We start from the raw sequence: 22969 nt of genomic DNA on the forward strand, positions 1-22969 counted from the left end.
AGGTCATTTCATCTCTAAGTCTCAGTTTCCTCACCTGTAATGTGGGAGAGTAATCCTCCCCTCTCCGGGCCGTGAGGAAGATGAAATTAGACATGTGCATAAGTGCTTAGCAATGAAGGATGGCTTCCAAGAGCCAATTGTCAGGGAGGGAGAAAATTCTCATGCCCTGCCCAGAGCACAGTTCCGTTCTTGGCTTATCTTCCATGTTAGTGGGGCTGTTTGAGGAGCCCCCATCCTATCTGCAGCTCTGTACTAATAACCATGAACCAGAGCTGCCTTTAGGGAGCACTTTTTAAAGGCCAGAGCTTAAATAGCATATTTCTGGCCTTACAACCACGCTAGGGCCTCTGAGATCCATTTCCCAGGTGAGAACGCAGGAATCAGAGAGGAGAAGAAACTTGCCCAAGGTCACTCGGGAGATTCAAACCCAGGACTATCCCTCTGCCCGGCTTGGGACCAGGGGTTGTCTGGATCCTTCCTTTCTCTTTGGCCACTGTCATTTGGTTAGCCAACTTTAGGGCCCCAGCCAACTTTATCTTTCCGTCCCCTGCTCCAAGAGGTGGAATGCAGCCGGAGTTAAAGCAGGTTTGGGGAGTTCAGACAGACGAGCGTCTGGATCCAGCCCAGCCCTTACTAGCTACATGGCTCAGACAAGTCGTTTGCCCTCTTTGGATCACACCTCCCTGTTTGTGAAGTGAAGATAAGGTCTGCTTCACAGAGAGATCCCAAAAGAATAGAGGAGTTCCCGGATATGCCAGTGCCCAGAAAGATGCCAGATCTCTGTCCCTTCCTCAGGGACAGCTGTGCAGCTTGGAAGTCTCCACAGAGCCTCCTTCTGCAGACCAGCAAGAGGGTTGGGGGCAGACTGGACATGAAGCCAGAGTGGGCCCCTCACAAAGGCCTGCCCTTTCTCAGTCATCTCCATGCCAGGGGACCCACCACCTCATCCTTTTTAATAAGAGAGGAATGGTCCACAGAGCTCCTGTTTCTATGGTTACAGGAGTGTGGCCTCCAGAGGCTTCTTTCTGATCTGGTGATGAATGGCCCAGGGAAAGCGGCCTCACACCTTCAAGGGGCCCGCAGAGATGCCTCCTCCTTCCTACCTTTCTCACCAGCTGGGGGCAACCGAGCCCCCCACCTCTGACCCCAGCAGGAGCGCCTGAGGGCCTCTCGTTCTCCCTGTGGTGTGCACCCAGGCTTCAGACGGTCACTGGGCCCTCCACGGGCACCTTGCGGCCTGCATTTGCATGTGTCAAAAGGGCCTTTCTTCACTATAAAGCCATCTTTCCACATAGGAGAAAAATCAGGAAACTTCTGAAGAGGGGACTGCTGTGTTATCCTTCAGGAGAGGAAAATATGCTCCGGCCGAGTCGTTGTTTCGTGTCTGTGCTTACCACCCCCCACCCCGCCCCCCCGCCCATGACTCTCCCGTGTCAACAAGATCAAGAACACGTGCCTGAGCTGGCACTCAAAGTTCTCCATGCACCCCGACCCACCTCTGGGATCATACTAATAGTTATAGTTGTGATGGGGAATAATGATGGTTGTCGATTAACATAATCAGCCATCTACCTTCGAGGCCTCACAAGGCGAGAGGTGATGTCCTAAGCACTTTGCTTGCGTTACCTCGCTGAATTTCGATGACAACCTCAGGAGGTAGATGTTAGGTCCCCGTTTTCCAGTGAGGAGACTGAGGCCGAGAGAGGGCAAGTCCAGAGGCTGCTGGACTCCAGAGCCCAGACCTCCCTCTACAAGACCATTACCCATAGAGCTAAGGCCCAATCTTCTCTTCCTGTGTGCCTTCCACCATCTTCCCTCAGGCCTGCTCATGCTATTCCTCTACCAGGAAGTCCTTAAGAAGCAGCATGGTGTAATGGGTAGGACACAGGCTCCAGATAGAGTCAGGCACACCAGGGGTTGGAGTCCTGGCTATACCGTGTCCCAGCTGCCAACCTATTTAGGCTCCCTGGGCCTCAGTTTCCTCACCTGGAAAATAGGAGCATGGCATGGCCTCGCTGATTTGATGAGTCAACATATGCTTAGCACCTGGTTGGTAACACGGCTCACCTGTCCGAGTTCTGCCTGAAACTGGAGGCCCAGCCCTGGCGTCCCCTATATCGTCCCCTCCATCGAGAACTTCTCTGACTGACCCAATCAGTTGACATTTCTTCTTCTGAACTACTCTGTGCCACCACTATGTATGTCCCTTGCTCGTCATATCACTTGAAGGCAGAGGCTGACATTGACCTAATTCTATCCCCTGTAACATGCAAGAGCTTGATCAAGATTTGTGGAATAACTGCCGCAGGGCTCTTCACCGTCTGTACGTCGTCTCCCTCTCCAGCACCCTCACTCTGTACCCCAGGGTCTTGACCCTTCACTCCCTCATCCCACACTTGTGCCCCACCGTGCCCAACTGCCTGTGCTGCCTCAGACGTCAGTGTTCTCTCCTCCCTCCTAGTCCCTCTGTCTGTATCGCCTACCTCCATTCTTTCCCTGGGTAACTTCTGCTCCTCCTTTAAGACTTGGTTCAGGCAGTCTCTCCTCCTCCAGGAAGTCTTCCCTGATACTCCGGACTGGTTAGATACCCCTCTTCTATGTTCCCTCGGCCCCTCTGCTGACCTCTCCTAGCACTTGTCACAATGTATTTGCTGTATTTGTCCAGTTGTCTATCTTGACTGCTAGGCTGCGATCCCCTGGGGGCAGGGACTACGTCACGGTCATTTTTGGAGCCCTGGCATTTGACACAGCGTTCACCGTAAAGCCAGTGGTTGTTGAGAGGATAGAGGGATGAATGGATGGATGAGTGCCTGGCTGAAAAACTCTCAACACTTGCTATTTGAAGTATCTGCTGACTGGCTTATGCACTGTCTGTGCCCATGATGTGACTCGGCCACTTTTGCCGTTGCATCCTGGAGACTGCACCAGGCTGTTAGGGGACAGGACCCAGAACTGCAGAACTGTGTCTAAATCTGCATGTGCATTTCGTGCTTCCAATTCAAACCTTGTTCATTAGCACAGCAATTAACAGCAGTGCCTAATGACAGATGGTCCGGCTGCGTGCCTGAACCCCTGGCTCCACGGTGGGTTTGGAGTGGGGCAGACACGTCTGGCAAGGTTGATGTTTTCATTGATCTAGCAAGTCTGAGCTCCCAGGGCTGCCGGCAATGGAAATAGTGAGCTGACGTCAGCGCCGGCATTGGTGGGGGCTGGGCCTAAAAGGGCCAGGCCTTGGAACTAGCGCTTGGAGAGGCTGGGAGCGCGTCCTGGGGCCATTCTAATCCTAGCATTTTTGTTTTTTTTTAAAGATCTGAATTTCATATTGGGAAGCCCTTGATTTTCTCAAGCCACTAAGCTCTAGAGAATTCTCTGGGAGCTGGTGTCCCTTTCCTATTAATTCCTTAGAAGCTTCTGGGCTTTCTGCAATCATTTTTTAGACTTGTAATGACCAGGCCCCTTGGGTTAAGCTAACGGACACGTAGAATTTAGTATTAGGAGTTGTGTAAGATCTATGTTTGTATAAACACAATTATATTTAGGTGACTTCGGGGAGAGAATTTTTTTTCCTTCCTTTTAATCCCTGGTTTGAATTGGCTCAGGAATACTCATTCCTCCATGAAAGAAATATCAGATTGGCATTCAGATGGCTGTCTTGGTCGTAAATTCAAGCCAGAGTGTAATATCCTAAACCAGAGTGAGTTTCACAGAGCTGGAATCCATCCCAGAGTTATCCTGCTATCTGTCCTGAGATAGAGCTAGAAAGGATCTTCTTTTCCATCCCTTCCTCCTCCCCACACACAGGGAAACTAGGACCCAGAGAGGTACATTGATTTGCCCAAGAACACACAGCAAGCTAGTGGCCCAGCTGGATCCTCTTCCCTACACCGTGTTTCAGATCATCAGAAATGCTCAAGCTTTGCCATGTGCCCACCTCAAACCACTCCGGCAGGTTCTTTAACAGGTACGGGGTATGCTTTCTCCATGGCCTGTCAACAGACTCAGTCTGAGTCAAAAGGAAGAGAGGGTGTGGACTGAGGAAGGCTGTGGTCTGTTGTTAGTCATGCAGAAAGCACACGTCTCATTGTGAGAGGTGTTGACAAGGAGCCCTACTAGAGAAGAATGTTAGCTACGGTTGAGGAGTCCCCCAGTAGGGAGCCTTTGTGCCATGGCACTTCTCTTGGATGGGGGGCTGCAGGCAGGATTGGTTCCCATAAGTGCTGGTAGGAGAGATACCCGTGGTGTAATGACCTGCCCTCAACAAATCTTCTTACCAAATGGACAGACTTCCTGGAGAGAACCTTCCGGTGCTTCCCATGCTCCATTTGCTGTAGGCCCTCGCTCTCCCCTTCCTCCCTCGTCGGTCTGTAATCCTAGGTATTGATCTGATGACCTGCTGAGGGCACTGTGAGGAAGAACTTGGTCCTCCTGAATCTTCAGCCTTAGTGCGGTTTGTCATCAGAGGACAGAGAAAAGGATTCCTGAGACCAATGTCTTAGAGCTGAGGTCCACGTGGTCTTGGTGACCCAGGGACAGGTCCCACCTCCCCTGGCAGTGTTCCCCACCCCCCTGTCTGGACATGCCAAGGTTTAGGGGGGCATTGTAAAAAGTCCTGGAAGAAGGGTTCATTCTCTCTCAGCATCATGCCAAGAATGTCCATGGCCTTATTCTCAGTTGTCACTGGGCAAACCTGTCCTTTCTTTGTCTTTTTATTTTTTTTGAAGACTTTTTAGTTTTTCAGTAATCTCTGCACCCAACGTGGGGCACCAACTTACAGCCCCGAGATCAAGAGCTACGTTCTCTACCAACTGAGCCAGCCAGATGCCCCTGTCTTTGTCTTTGTCTTTTTATATTTTATTTTATTTTATTTTATTTTATTTTATTTTATTCTATTTTATTTTATTTTATTTTATTTTATTTTATTTCATTTTATTTCATTTCATTTCATTTCATTTTTTTGGTCTTTGTCATTTTAGAAACTTGTCCCAGGGCCCTACCACTGAAGGAGGGTTCAGGCACACATTCCCCTCTTAGGACACAAAACCATGATCAAAATTTATCTAGTCTTGGGGACATTTTCTCCTTTTCTTCTTGGAAGACAGTTTTTTTTTTTAATCAAAATATAAAGGTAACAGGAAGAAATTTTGATGGGGAAAAAAACATTTCTCCTATAACCCCGTCATCGTATCATAATAATTTTTCCTTCCAGGCTTTGCGTGGGCACGTATATTTCACGTAACTGTCACTTTAGTATAAATATAATTTTCTTTGTACTTTTAAAATTTAGAAAATTCATTTTACGTGCTCTATTAGGGTGCAGAATAAGCTTTTGTTACTTTGTTTAACAAAGAGCCCCTAAAACCAGTGTTGAGCAAAGCGGAAGTTTATTTCTCTTTGATGTGAGAACCCAGAGAAAAGTGTCTACCTTTATAACGACCATCACCACTATACTAGTGTTAGTATATTACCACACCACGCTGCTCCCACTACTGCTATTACCCAAAATTCATTGAGTAGTGCTGTGTCCCAGCTAATGTGCTCTGTGCTTGAAATGTGAAAATTCCTTCTAATCCTGACCTTATCCTTTGGAGGATTACCATACCCGTTTCACAGATGGGAAAAAGTCACCCTCCCAGGGTCCCTCAGCTAGTATGCGACAGAGCTAGGGTAGGACTTCACATGCTCTGCCTCACAGTCTTTTTGGGGGAGCATGGTCACCAAGACCGGAAGGGCCAGAGATAGGATCTGGGCCGGAGTCGCCTGGCCAAAAGTTCCCGCCCTTGGTAGAGGTGAGATCGGGAGTCTCCACGGCTGGAAGAAAGCAAGGCAGATAGATAGATGCCTGGGGTGCTGGGGAAGGACTTGAGGCTCGCTTTGGGGACTGGTTTCGAGGAGCTGGGGAGGAAGGGCGTGTTAGGGTTCCCGATGACAAGAAACAAGGAAGCACTCTTGCTGCAGTAAGGAAATGAGTTCACTGATAGGAGGCAGCTTGTGGACCTGCCAAGAGGCTGGAGGCCAGGCTTAGGAATGGGCAGGCAGGGGGGACGCCGGGGGGTGGCCAGGACCCCACCAGGTGCCTCAGGGGCAGTCTGCTGGGGCTCCCGCAGTGGCCCTGACCCCCGTCGGTTTGCACGGCTGTCTCCCATGGGCAGCCTGGCTGCAGCCCTTGTCACAGCTGCCACGGCCACCGCTGGACACTGAACATGGCCTCTGCTGCTTCTGCCATGCCAGCGGAATGCTCCTCCTGGTTCCTCATTCCTGTGCGCTTTAGTCAAGCACAACTCTGGGGATGAAAGGAATGACTTCCTCTTTGTCTCTGATGAGTTTTTCTGCTTCTCTCGAATGAAAACGCAGAGAGGTCCCCTGACTTGTGCATGCACTGTTAGGCATATGTTAGGTCACTGGAAATCACAAAGCCCAGTCTCCACCCTGGAACTGGGATGCCGGGTCCTGTGTGCTAACTCCAGCTCTGCATGCGGTTTAAAGGGGGAATCTCCGGGGCGCCTGGGTGGCTCAGTCGGTTGAGCGTCCGACTTCGGCTCAGGTCGTGATCTCGCGTTTCATGAGTTCGAGCCCCGTGTCGGGCTCTGTGCTGACAGCTCGGAGCCTGGAGCCTGTTTCAGATTCTGTATCTCCCTCTCTCTGACCCTCCCCCATTCATGCTCTGTCTCTCTCTGTTTCAAAAATAAAGGTTAAAAAAAAAAATTAAAAAAAAAAAAAAGGGGGGGAATCTCCACTTCTCCTTCCGGGGCCAGCCTCAGGGCCAGCCTTGTCTCCGGGCGTGCGTAGGATCAGACTCTCCTCCCTCTGTTCTCCCTTCACCCTCGTTTGACAGACTGCCGGCTCCAGGCCAGGGCAGAGAGAAGGAGAAGGGGAAAGTAGGAAAGAGAAGATGTCACTGAATTGGCATGTCGTGGCAGCCGGCTTTGGGCTGCTCCGTGGGGCCGACACTTAAAGCTGCCTCTGCAGCCGGGCCCCTGCACACTTTCTCCTAGACCCCCGTGTTGCTCCTGCAGTTCCTGACCCTGGCTGCTTGCACTTGACCCTGAAGTCACTGCTGGCCTGGTGCCCCACAGGAAGCCTGAAGCTTTCTTTCTGCTGAGGTCCGTCGTATCCCCGGACAGCTCCTCCTGCATAGCTCTCCCTTCCACGTCTGGAAAACACCGTTTTTGTACCCGCAAACCCTAGGAATAGGGGAACAGAAACTCTTCTTTGTGTCCAAGTATCCCGTATGGCTGGTATTTCTATAGAAGTCCCAGGTCCCTAGGGTTCATGCCCCCTTAACCATGCTGGGGAGGGAGAGTTAGTTTTTGCTCCGTGCAACAGCACCTCTGTCTGTCTGTCTGTCTCTCTACTGACAACCATGCTCCCTTGCCTTTAATTTTCTCAGGCCGGTATCAGGCACCGGCCCAATGAACCTCCAGTCTCCGGTGGACATCCTTCAGGCTCTCCAGCACTCTCCACCACTTTCTCTAAGCTTGAGGTAGTGGCCCCCTCAGCCCCCACTGCTGCCCCCGGTAGCCCTCTTCAAATCCAGGACTGTCTTGAATTTATCAGACACTGACCATGAACTTCTGCATCCTGGCCTTCACGACACTATGCAAAATACACAATATCTTTTTGTCTGTCTTCGGGTCTTGGCTGAAATGGACTCTTCGTCCTGATTCACAGGCTGGGCTGGTCCCTTCTGCGTGGTGGGGCCTGTCTCCCACCAGAACCCCTACAGTGGAGAAATCCGCAGGCTTCCCTGAGTCTCCCCCTGAGGGCTGAGAGCAGCCAGATCACAAGGAGATAACCCCCTCCTCCCCACCAGTCCTGAAGATTAGGCTACAATAGTTCCTCTTAACAAATGGTTGGGGCGTGGGAGGGGAGACTTCTCCGGGAGCTTTGTTAAAGCAAACCGCGTTCGTCCCTTCATTCCCTGCTCTGCGATACGGTGGCAGACATGAAGGGTTAATAAGTTTTGCGCCAAGGAAACATAACACACTCTTAGTGCCTGCCCCCCAGGCCAGCTGCACTTTTCAATCTTAGAGAGGGCCAGGGGGCAGCAAAGGGAATGAAAGAGTGATGGTAGAATGGAAAAAAAAAAAAAAAAATAAGAAGAAGATGGTTTCAGAGAAGACCTTTTGCATGAGCCCCTGTTAAATCTGCCCTGGTACATCCTGGGCATTGCCCCTTCCCCTGCCCTTTGGAACAATAATGAGTATTTTGCAGTTTAGGGGCAGCCTGTAGATGACTGTATTTCTCACATGCGCAGTATGACTGCCAGAGGCCTGAACCCCATCACCCCAGCCCCAAACCAGGGACGAATCTGGCAGGTGCACAGAGTTATTCAGGAGCATTTACCATCTCCCTCTAGGAGGCAGCCCGTTTCCTTTAACCTTGAGGCTGCCAAGGAGAAAGGCTATGAAAACAGTGGTTCCCGTGTCTTTGGATTTCACAGACCAATAACATTTTTTAAGGCTGGGAAGAAACTTCTTTTGTCAAGGAAGGGCATCGAAGAAAAAAGAAACCTAAAAGAACATTTCCTAGCACCATCATTTCATAAAACAAAGGACATGGTAGTGTGTGCACATACACACAAACGCACACGCACACACACACACCAAGTAGGAAGGAACCTAATCTCAGAATACACAACCCTTTATGATAAATGAATTTAGACTTTTGTCTGAAAACGGTCCTTACTTTTCTTATTTCTCACTTACAGTGAAGTTAAAACTTCACTGTAGTCTGTTCCTTGGATTAAAGCTGAGAAAGCATGAGCTGGAGTCACTGAATTGGTCACAAGGTTAAGTGCAGTCGTGTATACAAACAGTGGCATATCACTGCATTTACTGACTGATGTCAGTGTTTAACATACGGGTGTGGATTGCCTAGTTCTCCCTGGGCGCTGGGTTTGTGTGGAGATACACATGGCTCCCTGACTTCAAGGGAGTGTGTACCTGGGTCTGCAATATGGAACTGTCACCTCCTCAGAGAGGTCCTCCTAGACTACCCCATCCATACTGGCAGCTGAGACCCTCCCCCCTCACCATCCCCAGTAATTCTCTAATGTCACCTTTTTTTTTCCTTCAGAGCCCTTGCCTTCATGGAAATTGCCTAGTTTGTGTCTTTGTGGCCCATCTTCCTTTGTGGCCCATCTCTGCTCTCTAGAATGTAAGCCCTGGGGGTGCAGAAACCATTCCCTCCTGATTCACCACTGATGCTCCCACATGGAGGAACCGGGGTTCCCCAGGGCGGTTGGGGTAGGGAGGGATCCCAAGGCTGGAGCAAGGGGTGGAATGAATGGCCTCACTATCCTGGGCCTCCTCACCCTGCACATAACCTCCCACCTGCTATGAATGGCTGACCTGGCTTCTGAGTCACTGGAGCTCCAGTCACGAAAATAACTTGGAGTGGAACAATAGTGTTTCTTTAAAGGAAGGGGAAAAAAAAAAAAATCTGCCGTCTACCATTTAGTTCCTTTGCTCAGAATGTAGAGGTTGCTGGAAGGTCATGGACAATATTTAAAATAGAAAACTGAAAAGGTTCCCCACTGCCCTCCCTCCAGTGGAAGTCAGCGAGCCCAGCAAAGCACACTGGGGGCAGCAGGACAATCTTCCTCACTGGCTCATGTCGGAAGTGGTCAGAGAGGTCTCAGGCATTAGCATCCCCGTCGCCCTGGCAAGGAGGCAGGTGTGGGACTGCCTCTGTGTGGGGCTGGGCACAGTGTGGTTGTTTCTCAGGGGATCGTTGTAGTTACAGAGAAGTGACTGCAAGCTCCTTCCGCTGGGTGTAGCTACAGGAAGGCAGGCTAAGGTGAAGCTCAAAGCCACGCCCTGGGCGTCAGGACCCAGAGAGTGAGCTCTGCGTTTGTGGGAGAAGCCGGTTAGGTGGTAATAATGTGAGTTAATATTTGCTTAGAATTTGCCATGTGCTATGTGCGTGCACCAGAAATGCTCATAACAATCGTATAAAATAGATGTGATCATTATCTGCTCTTCATGTGTGAGGACACTGAAGCTCGGAGGGGTTAGGTATTTCCCCTGCGGTCACACTGCTGATGTATGACTTTGCAGGGACTCGGATCCCAGGCTGCCTGCCACCCCCCGCCCCCTCCCGCTCCCACTGAGTGTATGCACACCTCTGAGCTCACCTCCAGCACGCCCTGGTTTGGTGATAAGCCCCAGAGCTCAAATTCTAGAGGTTGGAACAACAAGAATAATAATAGTAATAAATGACTACAGAGTACCTAGTAAGTGTCAGACACTGTGAAGGTGCCTTTTTTTTTAAGTTTATTTATTTTGAGAGAGAGAGAGAGAGAGAGAGTGCAAATGAGTGGAGGAGGGGCAGAGAGAGAGAGAGAGAGAGAGAGAGAGAGAGAGAGAGAGAGAGAAATCCCAAGCAGGCTCTGTGCTGCTAGCGTGGAGCCCAACATGGGGAGCCTTGAACCCACGAACTGTGAGATCATGACCTGAGCTGAAATCAGGGGTGAGACACCTAACCGACTGAGCCACCAGGCACCCCTGTGCAGGTGCTTAGTGAATATTAACTCATTTAATCGTCACGACAGCCCTGAGAGGTACATCTTCCCATCCCCATTAATGCAGGTGAGAAACAGACCCCAGTAGTTTGAATGAATCTTCCAACTCACACAGCCACAAAGCAGTAGATTCAGAATTTGAACTCAGGTTTGTCTGACATCAGTGCTCCCTCAGAACCATCATCCTGGGGGAAATAATTCATTCAAATATTTATGGAGCACCGACTATATGCCAGGCACTGTCCCAGAGGACAGGGATTAGGCACTAAACAGGAGAGACAAAAATCTTTTCCTTTGTGGGGCTCGCATCCTGGTGGAGAAAACAGACGATAAATGCAGAAAGCAATAACCCTGTGTAATTTCAGCGAATTATAAGTTATTTAAAAAATTAAACAGAGTGGGGCACCTGGGTGGCTCAGTCAGGCGTCCAACATCGGCTCAGGTCATGATCTCACGGCTCGTGGGTTCGAGCCCCGCATCGGGCTCTGTGCTCACAGCTCAGAGCCTGGAGCCTGCTTCGGATTCTGTGTCTCCCTCTCTCTCTGCCCCTCCCCCGCTGATGCTCTGCCTCTCTTTCTCCCCAAAATAAATAAATGTTAAAAATTTTTCTTAAAAAATTAAACAGAGTCATGAAGCAAGAGTGAGGGTGGTAGGGAGCTGGGGGGTCCGGCAGCCTGTCTTAACCACCGGCCCCCTCCAGTGGCACACGGAGTGGACACTGTAGGTGGGCGGGACAGCAGGGGACCAGTGCAGAGGCCATTGCTATAATCCCGGAAAGGGATGGGGGTGGCCTGGAGCAGGGTGGTGGTGGTGGATTGGTGGGAGGCGGGTGGATTCAGGGTTTATTTTGAAGGGAATCAGCAAGATTTGTTGATAGATTGGATGTAGATTAAGAAAGAAAGTGAGGGGTCAAGGGTGACCCCCAGGTTTTAGGCTAAACAACTAACAGGGCAGAATTGCCAGTTGCCGAGCCGGGGAAGGACCGGAAGGTCGGGAATTCAATTTCATTATTTGTGTTGGAGGTGTTTATCCCCCATCCAAGGGGAGATGTTGAAAAGCCATTGTGATTTATGAGTCTGGAATTCAGAGGGTATTCTGCAGTAAGCCTGTACCATATTTCATCAAATATGAGATGCCACTGACTGGGACCCCCATTATTTTATGTACTAGTATGAAAACGCGCTGCCAGTTAAACTAGGGCACGTCCCAACTTCGAAGATATTAAAATGTGTCTTAGAATCAACAGGGTATCGTCAGCGTGGGAGTTTCCAGAATAGAGATGTTACTCAAGGTGGTGGGAGGGGAAGAAATCACCAAGAGCGTGACGGAGCCTAGAGAGAGACAAGAAATGGAAGTCTGAAGACTCTGTCCACCGGACGGCAGAGTTTTCAGCAGGCACCCCCGTGGCCCCGTTCCAGCCAAATGCGAAGTCAGGCGGGTCACACTCTTCTTCACAGGCAGGTGCCGTCAGGCCCCTCCCCGTGAGGCTCCAGCCTGAGGGTTCAGAGCTCCGAGTCCGGGCTGGCTGCACAGCACACGGCATCACCTGGCTCCGGTACGTGGCGTCGTCCAGAAAGCCTCACCTGGCTTCAGTCCTGGCCTCGGTTTCCTCACCAGAGACACACGCATACCGTGTCCGCTCTACCCTCCCCAAACCCAGGAAACAAGCCGGTCTCTCTTCTGGGCCTCAGATTCTGCCCCTACAAAATGAAGATGTTGGCCAGAGTAATCTCTCAGCCCCCTTCTAATTCGGGCGTTGCGGCAATAACGTGAGCAGCAGGGCTTTGAGCGTCTACAAGGTGATTTACAGAGCTGTTCATCATCACAAACAACCATTCAGTCATCCTGGGAGAAGGTCAGACCACCGAGAGCCCAAAACCCCGTTGCACCCTGTTGGTCAGTGACCTCCCGCTGGGTGTCAAACCTCGGGAGGTCTCTCTGCTTTTCAGACCGTTTCGGGGCTACGAGGGTTCTCTGATAAAGCTTACATCTAAGCGGCCTGCAGGTGTTGTCAGCTCTGACAGTCGCTCAGAAGCGGAAGCCACAAAGCAAGCTTCGAATGGCATCCACTTCGATCCTCAAGTTCCACAAACGCTGCTAAAGGCAAACCCGAGCGTGGCCGAGAACAAACCCGCCGGGCCTCCAAACCCTACTTCTCTGCCCAAGATCGTACCGCACGCAGTTCGCCACTGGAGACCCACGTGAGCCCACGGTGCCCGTGCCTCACCCCAGTAGCCCTCGCACGCTCTGCACCCGGTGGAGTTCGCGCCTGCCCTACCCCCTCCCGCTTTCAGCTCCCCCCATTCACTGCAGCCCCCGTGCCCCTGGCTCCAGGCTGGAAGTCCCCACGGTGCTGCTGAGTACCGGGTTCCCGGTGCGTGAGGGGGACGGCCACCTGTCTTGTGGATGTCGATGCAATCTTCGTGGCCGCTGCTCCCAAGCTGTTCTACAAAACTGGAGCGTGCTGGCTCGGAGCAACTTTGTGTCCAGTTTTGATCCCTTCGAGAGTTTGCCACAGCCTCTATCACACTTCCGTGTTTCTTGAACAAAAAACAATGTGATACGAAGTTTTACTTAAAAAAATTTTTTTTTAATGTTTCTTTATTTCTGAGAGAGAAAGAGCACAAGGGGAAGAAGGGTGGAGACAGACAGAGAGAGAGAGAGAGAGAGAGGGAGAGAATCGGAAGCAGGCTCCAGGCTCTGAGCTGTCAGCACAGAGTCGGAATGCGGGGCTTGAACCCATGAACTGGGAGATCATGACCTGAGCTGAAGTTGGATGCTTAACTGACTGAGCCACCCAGGCGCCCCAAAAAGTTTTACTTTTTCACACGGTAAACAAAAAAAGACCATTCAAGTAAGTATATTATTAGTCTCATTTCACACATGAGGTAGCTGAGATCGAGAAGTGGGGCAGGCCACTCAGAGCAGTGGAGCCAGGCTGTAAAGCTGAATATTTAAATTTTTTTTAACGTTTTATTTATTTTTGAGACAGGGAGGGACAGAGCATGAACAGGGGAGGGTCAGAGAGAGGGAGACACAGAATCCGAAACAGGCTCCAGGCTCTGAGCTGTCAGCACAGAGCCCGACGCGGGGCTCGAACTCACGGACTGCGAGATCATGACCTGAGCCGAAGTCGGCCGCTTAACCGACTGAGCCACCCAGGTGCCCCAAAGCTGTGTATTTAAAGCCAAGGTCTCCGGCTTCTAACCAAGCTGCCTGTCCCCCTGCTGGGACTAATGTGTAATTCTCGAACTAAACTTAGTAGCATGGTGGCTAGCGCCCAAGGGTGTCCCCTTCCTATAATATGATAAATGAACTTCAGGATCTCCCATGCTCTTATGGAAATGGAGTGGCTCCTAGAAAAGTGAATAGAAAGAGGGGCAACTGACATTAGGTGTAGAGGTAACTTATACCCAATCCTGTGGACTCAGAGTCCAGTGCTCTCTTAGACCACATTTTTACATGTCAAGGGCCATTGTCTACACAGAGTGGTGCTGAATGGGGTTCCCTTGGTCAGAGCAGCTGGCCAAGTTTGCCTGATCTCCTCTGTTGTCATGAGAGGGTTTCTTGGGCAAGAGGTGGGAGGGAAAACCTGGATTTGGGTGAGTTTGTGTGACGGGGCAGAGCTGACTGTTGGCCTAGGCCCAGAGCTGCCCGGGGTCAGTTGCTGTCAGCACCTGTATCACCGTTGTAGTGTAAATCTTGGCACTGGGGGGATGTCCTGTGCATTATAGGATATTTAGCAGCATCCCTGCACTCTACCCACTAGATGCCAGTAGCGGCCCCCCAACCCCAGTTGAGATAACAAAAAATATCTCCAGGCATTGCCACGTGTTCCTCGAGGAGCAAAATTGCACCAGCCCCTTCCCCCGTTTGAGAACCATCGGTATGAGCAATTTCCTTACCCTCCAAAGAAGGTCATCAGCTAACCGCTTCTTTGCATGTCCCGGGGACTTCCTGGGGATTCTCCACGTGGCATCTGACTGCAGGGCAGAGTGAAATCTGGACTCCAGTATAACCAGGTTCTCCCTGTCCTTTCACTAATTGTCCTGCTAGAGCCACCTCAGAGCGAAACCTTCTCTGGACAGGTGCTTTCTCCCACTCCCTTCTATGTCCACTGGGCACGTTCTTCTTCTCCTCAGACACACCAAATGTGTTCCCACCTCGTTCTGCCTGTCTGTGCATCTCCTTCTCATCATGCAGGTCTCCATTCACACTGCATCATCTTATGGGCCCTCCTGATTATCACTCCAGTTATGACTTGCTGTATCTCTCTGCCTGAGTTCCTTCAGAGCATTTTTCCACACACTGGTATCATCTTGTTCGTTAATTTGCTTATTGGTTTCTTGCGTTCCTCCCCCACGGGACTGTAAGCTTCCCAAGGACAGAGACCTGGTCCAGTCCGTTCCTGGCTGTATCCACAATGCCAGCTGCAGGGCATCGGCTCATTGTTGCTTGAATGATTTTGGTGAGCACTTATTAGGCACCTACTCTGTGCCAGGCACTGTGCTAGTCGCTGAGAATGTCAAGGTGAATAGCACAGTCCCTGCCTCCTGGGAACTCAGTGCCTTGTGGAGGGACAGCAATGAAGGAAGTGAGGATAGAGAAGTATAGGAGCAGGTAAACCTGCCTGGGAGGTGAGGAAAGATCTCTGGGGAGGTCGTTTGAGGGGAAAAGGGAACACACAGCAGCCATACAGTCATGGACATACAGGGGATCGTGGATGACGCTAGGGGACAGAGAAGGAGTGTAGCCCAAAGCTGGGCACTGCAAGAGGGCTAGTGTAATGTCTGATGAAGCAGGAGGTGAGGGTGTGGAGTACAAGAGGCCTGGGATCCCATATGAGGAAGCTGTGACCTTATCCCGTAGCAAACGGGAGCCACAGAGGCAGCATAGGCTCACGGTTAAGAACTTTGGTGTTGACGTTCGTTTCAGATCTTGGTTCAAATCCTTACTCCGACACTACCGCATTGCGTGACTGTCCCAGAAACGTCATGTCTTTTAACCTCAACTTTCTCGTTTTTGAAATGGGGTTCATGTTTATCTTGTTGGGTTGTTGTGAGTGTAAGATGAGTGCTTAGCACAGTGCCTGGCACATAGTAAGTACTCGGGAACTCACTGCTGTTCCTCCTGGCGTGGTTAACAGGGAGGCATTGGGGGTTTTCCAAACAGACGAGGGATGTGACCATAGCATCTCAGCAAGGTCGCTCAGGCAGCGGTGGGAAAGCAGGTGAGACGGGAGCCAGTTAGGAGGTTGCTGGAATGAAAAGGGAGGCAGGGGAGGGGGGGCATGTGTCCTGGGACCTGGAGCCTCTAGTGCGGCAAACTGCAGTGGCAGGAGGTGTGGCCATACTCCACCCCTCAAAGGAAGGGCATGGGGTGTAGAGGAGGAGACTCCAAGCCTGACAGGTAATAGACACCTAGTGAGGACAGGTGGGGACTACGGCTCAGCCTGACCTGGGCTCCCTCAGCGGCTCACAGCCTCTGCACCCCTGGAAGATACAGCCAGCCCTGCATTTCAGACAGTTCTCATCGTGAGAAGGGGCGGCTTGCCGTTTGCATGGGTGATATACTTTTAATTAAAATGGTAATCATTTGAGCATTCCTTAAAGTTTTACTTTGGGAACTTGCCTTCTTGCCAGCTCTGCCCTAATTTGCATTCCCTTTATCTCTTATTAATAAATTGTATCTCAGCAGTTTCCTCCACCTCCTTTGATCACAGAGTTGCAGCATTTCTGAGCCAAACTCCATTCCGTGTTGACATTCAGGGTGCCGTAGACCCAAACTTGGGGCTTGAGAATTAGGGTCCTCGACTCCCAACAACATAGGGACCCATCTTCTTGCTGCCCAGCCGAGCCGCAGGCAAACATACAACAGGTGCGCCTCTGAGGTCAATAGTGCAGGACCCCATGGGGGCAGACCTTTTGAGGAAGGACCTAGATTAGGCAGATAGGCCCGAGGCAGTGGCCACAGATATATTAGGAATCCAGGACCAGAACTAGGAAAACAGAAGCAGGAGCTAGTGGGGTAGCTCATGCTTCAACCCCAGGCTCAGAAAGGTTAAGTGACCTGATTCGGGTCACAAATTCAGGTAGTCAAATGTTAGGGAATCAACAGAGACTCACATTTACTGGGTATGTACCATGTACCAAGTCCCACGTTAGGTGCCCTATGCTCATGGTCCCTGGTACTAGGCCAAGCCAGCTACACAGGTGTAGACGATTTTGTCTCCAGTCTCCAAAAAAGAAAACCAAGTCTTGGTGAAATTAACCAATATCCCTAAAGTTACCCAGCTAGCAAGAGGTCCACTGGCGTTGAAGTCAAGGTCTGTCCATCAAAGACCTCTCTCAGCTGACTGCACCATGCTGCCTGCGTTAGAGCCAAGATCTCCTGGGTTGAACCCCCTGACCTATCTTTTAAGGTCCCATCTGGAGGGTGTTGTTAGACCCTTGCTACTCAAGCTGTGGTCCAGGGACCAGTACTATCAGCTCACTTGGGTTCATGTTACAGATGCCGAATCTCTGTCCCCAAACAACACGTGTGAAGAATCTGCATTTTGACAAGAACTTCAGGTTGTTCCAATACTCACCAAAGTTTGGGAAACAGATTAGAGATTTGATATTTGTTCCGTACCTACTACATATCTGCACCAGCCTGCCAAGGTCAATGCTATTACAACTGAACAAACATGGAAAAGGGTTTGTGACTTCTCCCGGGTCTTATATGCAGTTAGTGGCAGCATCCAGATGTGGGCCCTAGGCGTGGCCCTGACCTGGATTCTAGAAGCTGAGGTCTGAGATTATCCTGTTATTTTCAGGTTGGTGTCCTTGGACTTCAGGAAGATGGTAATGGCTACTGGGAGCCATTTTTAGCATTCCTCAAAGCCCAACTGTTATCTCCTACTTCATCCTAGTCAGATCATAGGGACATGAGCTCAGGCACAAATGCCTTTGCTTTTGGCAAGAATTATAATGGGCCATCCTGGAAACTGGTTATTTCCTGGGGAGAAGGAGTTTGGATTGGCAATCATACATGTCCTTGATTAATGAAAAATGGAGACATAAATTAATTACCTTTCAAAAATTTGACGTGTATAGAAGACAATGGCTTTCAAATTGCAAAGTTCATAGTGGGGAGGAGATTATAAAAGGAGTCCCTAGGGGTTTAGTAACAACTTTTCATTTGTGTTGAAGAAGAAAGCCCGTGGACCAACGTCACTAACCATCAGGGAAATGCAAATCAAAACCACAATGAGCTGTCACTTCACACCCGTTGGAATGGATATTATCAGAAAGACAAGAGATAACAAGCACTGGAGAGGCTGTGGAGGAAAGGGAACCCTCACGCACCCGTTGGTGGGAATGTAAATTGGTGCGGCTACTGTGGAAAATAGTAAGGAAGTTCCTCAAAAAATTAAAAACAGAACTACCGTATGATTGAGTGACTCTACTCCTGGGCATTTATCCAAAGGGAATGAAGACACTAACTTGAAAAGAGATGTGCACCCCCATGTTCATTGCAGCATTATTTACAATAGCCAAGACATGGAAACAACCTAAGTGTTTATTGGTGGAAGAGTGGGTAAAGAAAATGTGGTCTATGCACGTGCATGCACTTGTGCATGTGCGTGCACGTGCGCGCGCACACACACACACACACACACACACATGCACACACACACACTGGAATATTATTCAGCCATAGAAAAAGAAAGAAACCCTGCCATTTGTAATACCACGGATGGACCTTGAGGGTATTATGCTAGGTAAAATAAGTCAGACAAAGACAAATACTGTATGACCCCACTTATAAATTTAATCTGAAAAATCCAAACCCAAAGAGAACAGACTAGTGGTTACCAGAAGTGGGGGGGGGGGGCTGGAGGCTGGGGATTAAGGGGAACGTGTGAAGGTGATCAAAGGGTACAGACTTCCAGTTCAAAGTTGAATAAGTCCTGGGGATGTAACGGACAGTGTGGTGACTATCGTTAACAATGCCGTATCGCATATTAGACAGTTGCTAAGAGAATAGATTTTAAACGTCCTTGCCACACGCACACGCTAAGTGTAATTATGTGAGATGATGGATGATGGATGTGCTAACTAGACTTATTGTGGTTATCATTTTGCAAAACATACAGATATCGGATCATTACAGTGTACCCCTTAAACTTATGCAATGTTACATGTCAGTTTTAGCTCATTAGGGCTGGAAAAATAAAATTAAAATTTCCAAGTTAAAAGAAGAGAAAACCCATAGAACTGCAGGGAGCGCTGACATGGGTGTTATCACACGCGGTCTCTATTTCTCACTAAGCCTATGATAATTGCAACGGTAACAGCAACATATAATATTAATAATAATAATGGCATCCAATATGAAAAAACTGCCCACTCTGTGTCAGCTGATGTTCTAAGCCAGCCTCCCAAAATTTTATGAGGAAGGACTACGATTAGATCCATTTGTCACCCCCATTTTACAGCTGAGGAAAGGGGGACTCGGGGAGAGTACGTGACTTGACCAAGGCAACTAACCTGATAAATGGTGGAGCCTGGATTCAGACCCATCTCCCAAGTACCCTGGGAGTACTTTCCACAGTACCCTGCCTCTCCTGCTGCATGGCTTCTGTTTGTCATGCCATTGAGGCTGACAGCTACACTTCAGCATTTCAGAGTCAGGGCTTTAGAATTGACCCTCTCTCAGCAGCCACTAAGTGGACCTTGTCTTTTCCTTCCGCTCTTAAGTGAATTCTGGACACGGTCACCTTTACTCTCCGTTTGCAGACTGGCTTCTCTAGTTCTGGACACAAACTCACAGCTATTTCAGGTCTAGACCAAGTGCCTTTTTCAAGTCAAACGGACCTGGATTCAAGTCCTGGCTTTGCCACTTTCTGCATGACCTGGGCAAGTTTCTTCATCTTCCTAAGCTTTGGTTTCTCTAAAATGGAAATAACGATAGCACCCACCTCATAGGGTGTGGTGAGGATTGAGAGGTAAAATATATGTGAAAGAATTGGCCTGGAGGTTGCATTTTGCAGGGAAAGCACCTGAGTTCCAGAGGAAGGAGCAACTTGGCAAGGTTCTGAGGCTTCTCAGAGGAGGGGCTGGAATCCAGGCCAGGGTCACTTACCTCACCTCACCTTCTGCACCATCTGTGCTCTGCAGTGGGTTTGATGGCAAAATGCCACACAGAAAGCCACTCAGACCACTGGAGAATCTCAGTTTGCTTTTTGGTTCCCATCCCTTTAAGTATCGTTGACATTGGAAGGGCCCAGGTGAAGTCCAGTAAGGCAACTGAGCTAGAAAAGGTGACTTCTCTAGAGTGGCCTGGCCCAGAGGGCTCTCACCTATCATTCGGTTTAACTGTGAACTTTTCTTTAATATATTTTTTAATGTTTATTTATTTTTGAGAGAGACAGGACGAGAGAGAGCGAGCGAGCACAAGTGGAGGAGGGGCAGAGAGAGAGGGAGACACAGAATCCGAAACAGGCCCCAGGCTCCGAGCTGTCAGCACAGAGCCCGATCCGGGGCTAGAACCCACAAGCTGTGAGATGGTGAGATCATGACCTGAGCCAAAGTGGGACACTTAACTGACTGAGCCACCCAGGCGCCCCCTAACTGTGACCTTTTCTGAGAGGTCTCCCCTGACCAAGCTTTGGAAGCTCACTGTTCATATCCTCGTATAGTCCTCTGTTTTATTTTCGATTTACAGCTTTCTTATTTATATTTTTATGCTTCATGCCATTCTGCATGTAAGTTTGTGTTTTATTTAATGTCTTTTTTAATTAAACTTTTGATTTTGAAATAACTCACATGCTGCTGTAAGAAGTAATACAGGGAGATCTTGTTTATCCTTCATCCAGTTCCCCCCAATGGTCAAACCTTGTAAGATTATGGCATAATATCACAACCAAGATACTGACATTGTGTTTCTTTTTAAAAAAAAAAAAAGTTCCTTCCAGGGGTGCCTGGGTGGCTCAGTCGGTTAAGCGTCCGACTTCGGCTCAGGTCATGATCTCGTGGTTCGTGGGTTCGAGCCCAACGTCAGGCTCTGTGCTGGCAGCTCAGAGCCCGGAGCCTGCTTTCGATTCTGTGTCTCCCCCTCTCTCTGCCCCTCCCCTGCTTGTGCTCTCTCTCTGTCTCTCAAAAAATGAATAAATGTTAAAAAAAATTTTTTTATAAAAAAAAAAGTTCCTTCCACTAGAAATTTAGGCCATTAAACCAGTGACGTTGTCTTGTTCAGCACAATATTCTCAACATCTAGAACAGCACCTGACATACAGAGGGGTATTGTTAAATGTTTGCTAAATATATGAATAAAAAAATACAATGCAAGAGCCTGTGTCATTTTCCATCCGTTCCCTCTCTCTACCCAGTCTTTTAGTGTCTCTGTGATACCCGGACAGCCTTACTATGGAAAAGTCACAAGTTTATCCAAGCTCTGCGTACTGAGTCTCTGAGTCTCGTTAAGATCAGTTAGCCTTCAAAGTGGGGTGAAGATTTTGCGGGGGGTAGTAAGTATGCATAGTTTGAAGGGACTCAATTTCCAGATACTTACTCAATTTGTTCTTCTGCTCTTTTCCAAGACTGATCTGCCCAAGAAGGAGACCTACCCAGAAGGGTTCACAGAGGCTCTTCTCCTACTTGACAAAAAATAGACCCCTCTCATCCCAAACCTTAACAGGATGTTTTGCCCTTGGATTTCAAGCCACCTGCGGTGTCAAACAAAGGGATAAATTGAAATGCTAGTTTGGAGTAAGTCATCTTTAATGATTAACTATGGTACCTTAAACACACAGAGCTTTCTGTCTTTTCCTGAATTGTGCATATTCCTGATATAGGCAAAGCATAGCACTGGAAATACGGTCTTTGAGCTTGCGTCGAGATGTTTTGAATCCAGAATACACAAAGAAGTATGGCTTGGTGATATTGATCTTCTCAAGGTGCTTGGATGTTTTTCAGGACGACCATTTTTTTTCAGGCTGTATTGGTAAAAATCCATGGATAAAATTGATATGTGATCTCTTTCCTATTTGATATGCTTTCTTCCATTAAGGTGGTTCAACCTTATTTTTTAAATCACGTCATGAGATACTTATTCCAATTATACCTCCTTCTAATTTTGTTCCATCTTATAAAATGTATACTATTTGCTACTTCCTATTAACCCAAAGTACACTTATGTATATGCATAATGACAACTTTGAGCTGATCAGTTTAACGATGCACAAATGTTTTTTCAACATTCTTGGTGGGGGCGTGATTGGAGCAAAAAGATTGAAAGCCACTGACACAACACAGCCATTTGGGAAGCCCATTATCAGCTGCCATTTTGATTCAAGATTTAATGTCGTTGGCATTTGGAAGCTTTTTTATTGCATCCCAAATTTGATGCAATTAGTCTACTCCCTGAAAAGTTATCAAGAAGCAGCCAGGCTACAAATGCTCAGGGTTGAATAGTTCCCTTGAAAGAGGCCTCACTGTGTTGAGCTGATAATCAAACGAATGGCTACGTTGAGATAGGTCGCCAAGGGGGACCCACCGCACCCCCATCCCTTATCCAAGCCTGGGCTCTGTTTCTCGCCCGATAGGAACGCATAATCCCATCAGCGCCAATGGGAGTTGTGTGCCTGCGGTACTGGAGACAATAGGCCGTCTGAGAGGGACAATTGTTCCCAGCAACTGAGGGGGTAAACACAATTGGCTGTTCCCAGCCACCATCCAGGAAGGGCCCGGCTGAGCCCCCAAAGCCCTTTCTTTGTTAGGCTGCAGAGCTGGAGGATGGCGGACGAGGACGTGGCCTGCCTTCTCCTTCAGTGACTGCCATCCCCACCTCCAGTGGCGACCTATCTCTGGGGCATCTCCTGAAGTTGCAGCCAAGACTGGTTGAAGGAGGCCTTCCCACCTTCTCTCCTCCTTGCTTCTCACTCTAAAGACAAACCCGAAGAGCCTTTTCTAGTTCATTCTTCACAGCGAAATCATGATCGTATCAATAATAAGAATTGCAACCATTTATCGAGCACTTATTATTAGCCCAGACACCAAGCATTTTATATACATTGACTCATTTAGCTTCAAATGCTTTTGGCAGGGTAAATATCATTGTTCCCATTAAACAAGGCAAAACAGAGCCCTGCATCTGGTAAACTGTAGAACCCCTTCTCAAACTCCCAGGGTTATTCAGTGTCCAAATGCCACGCCCCAAGTTCTGCGACTGTTTCCTTGGAGATACTCTGAGACAAAATTTCAGAAATGCTGTGCAATATACCTGCCCACTCCCTTCCAGTCCCTCTCTTGGAGATTCCCAATGCATTTTAGTTTATTCAAAGGTCTGGGCGTCCTGCAAGAAGGAACCTTGTGAACTTGCTTAGCTCAGTATACCCCAAGTTTTTATCCTTTTTCGCACAGCCCAGATCACACTTAGTTAAGGTCAAGGCCACATTGTGTT

At 49.0% G+C, this 22969-nt stretch overlaps 1 long non-coding RNA gene across 2 annotated transcripts in view; it reads left to right on the forward strand.

The window, feature by feature from the left end:
- LOC122231086 overlaps window positions 1–22969 on the forward strand; it is a 204550-nt gene that overhangs the window by 77062 nt on the left and 104519 nt on the right. The window contains exons 1-2 of one of the 2 annotated variants that reach the window (XR_006208217.1): window positions 7390–7480; window positions 21108–21276. This is a non-coding gene — a long non-coding RNA (uncharacterized LOC122231086). Of the gene's footprint in view, window positions 1–7389; window positions 7481–21107; window positions 21277–22969 lie in introns of those variants that run through there. The other variant, XR_006208218.1, reaches the window with a different exon arrangement.

Source organism: Panthera tigris, chromosome D1 (assembly GCF_018350195.1).
Source record: "Panthera tigris isolate Pti1 chromosome D1, P.tigris_Pti1_mat1.1, whole genome shotgun sequence".
NCBI lineage: Eukaryota > Metazoa > Chordata > Mammalia > Carnivora > Felidae > Panthera > Panthera tigris.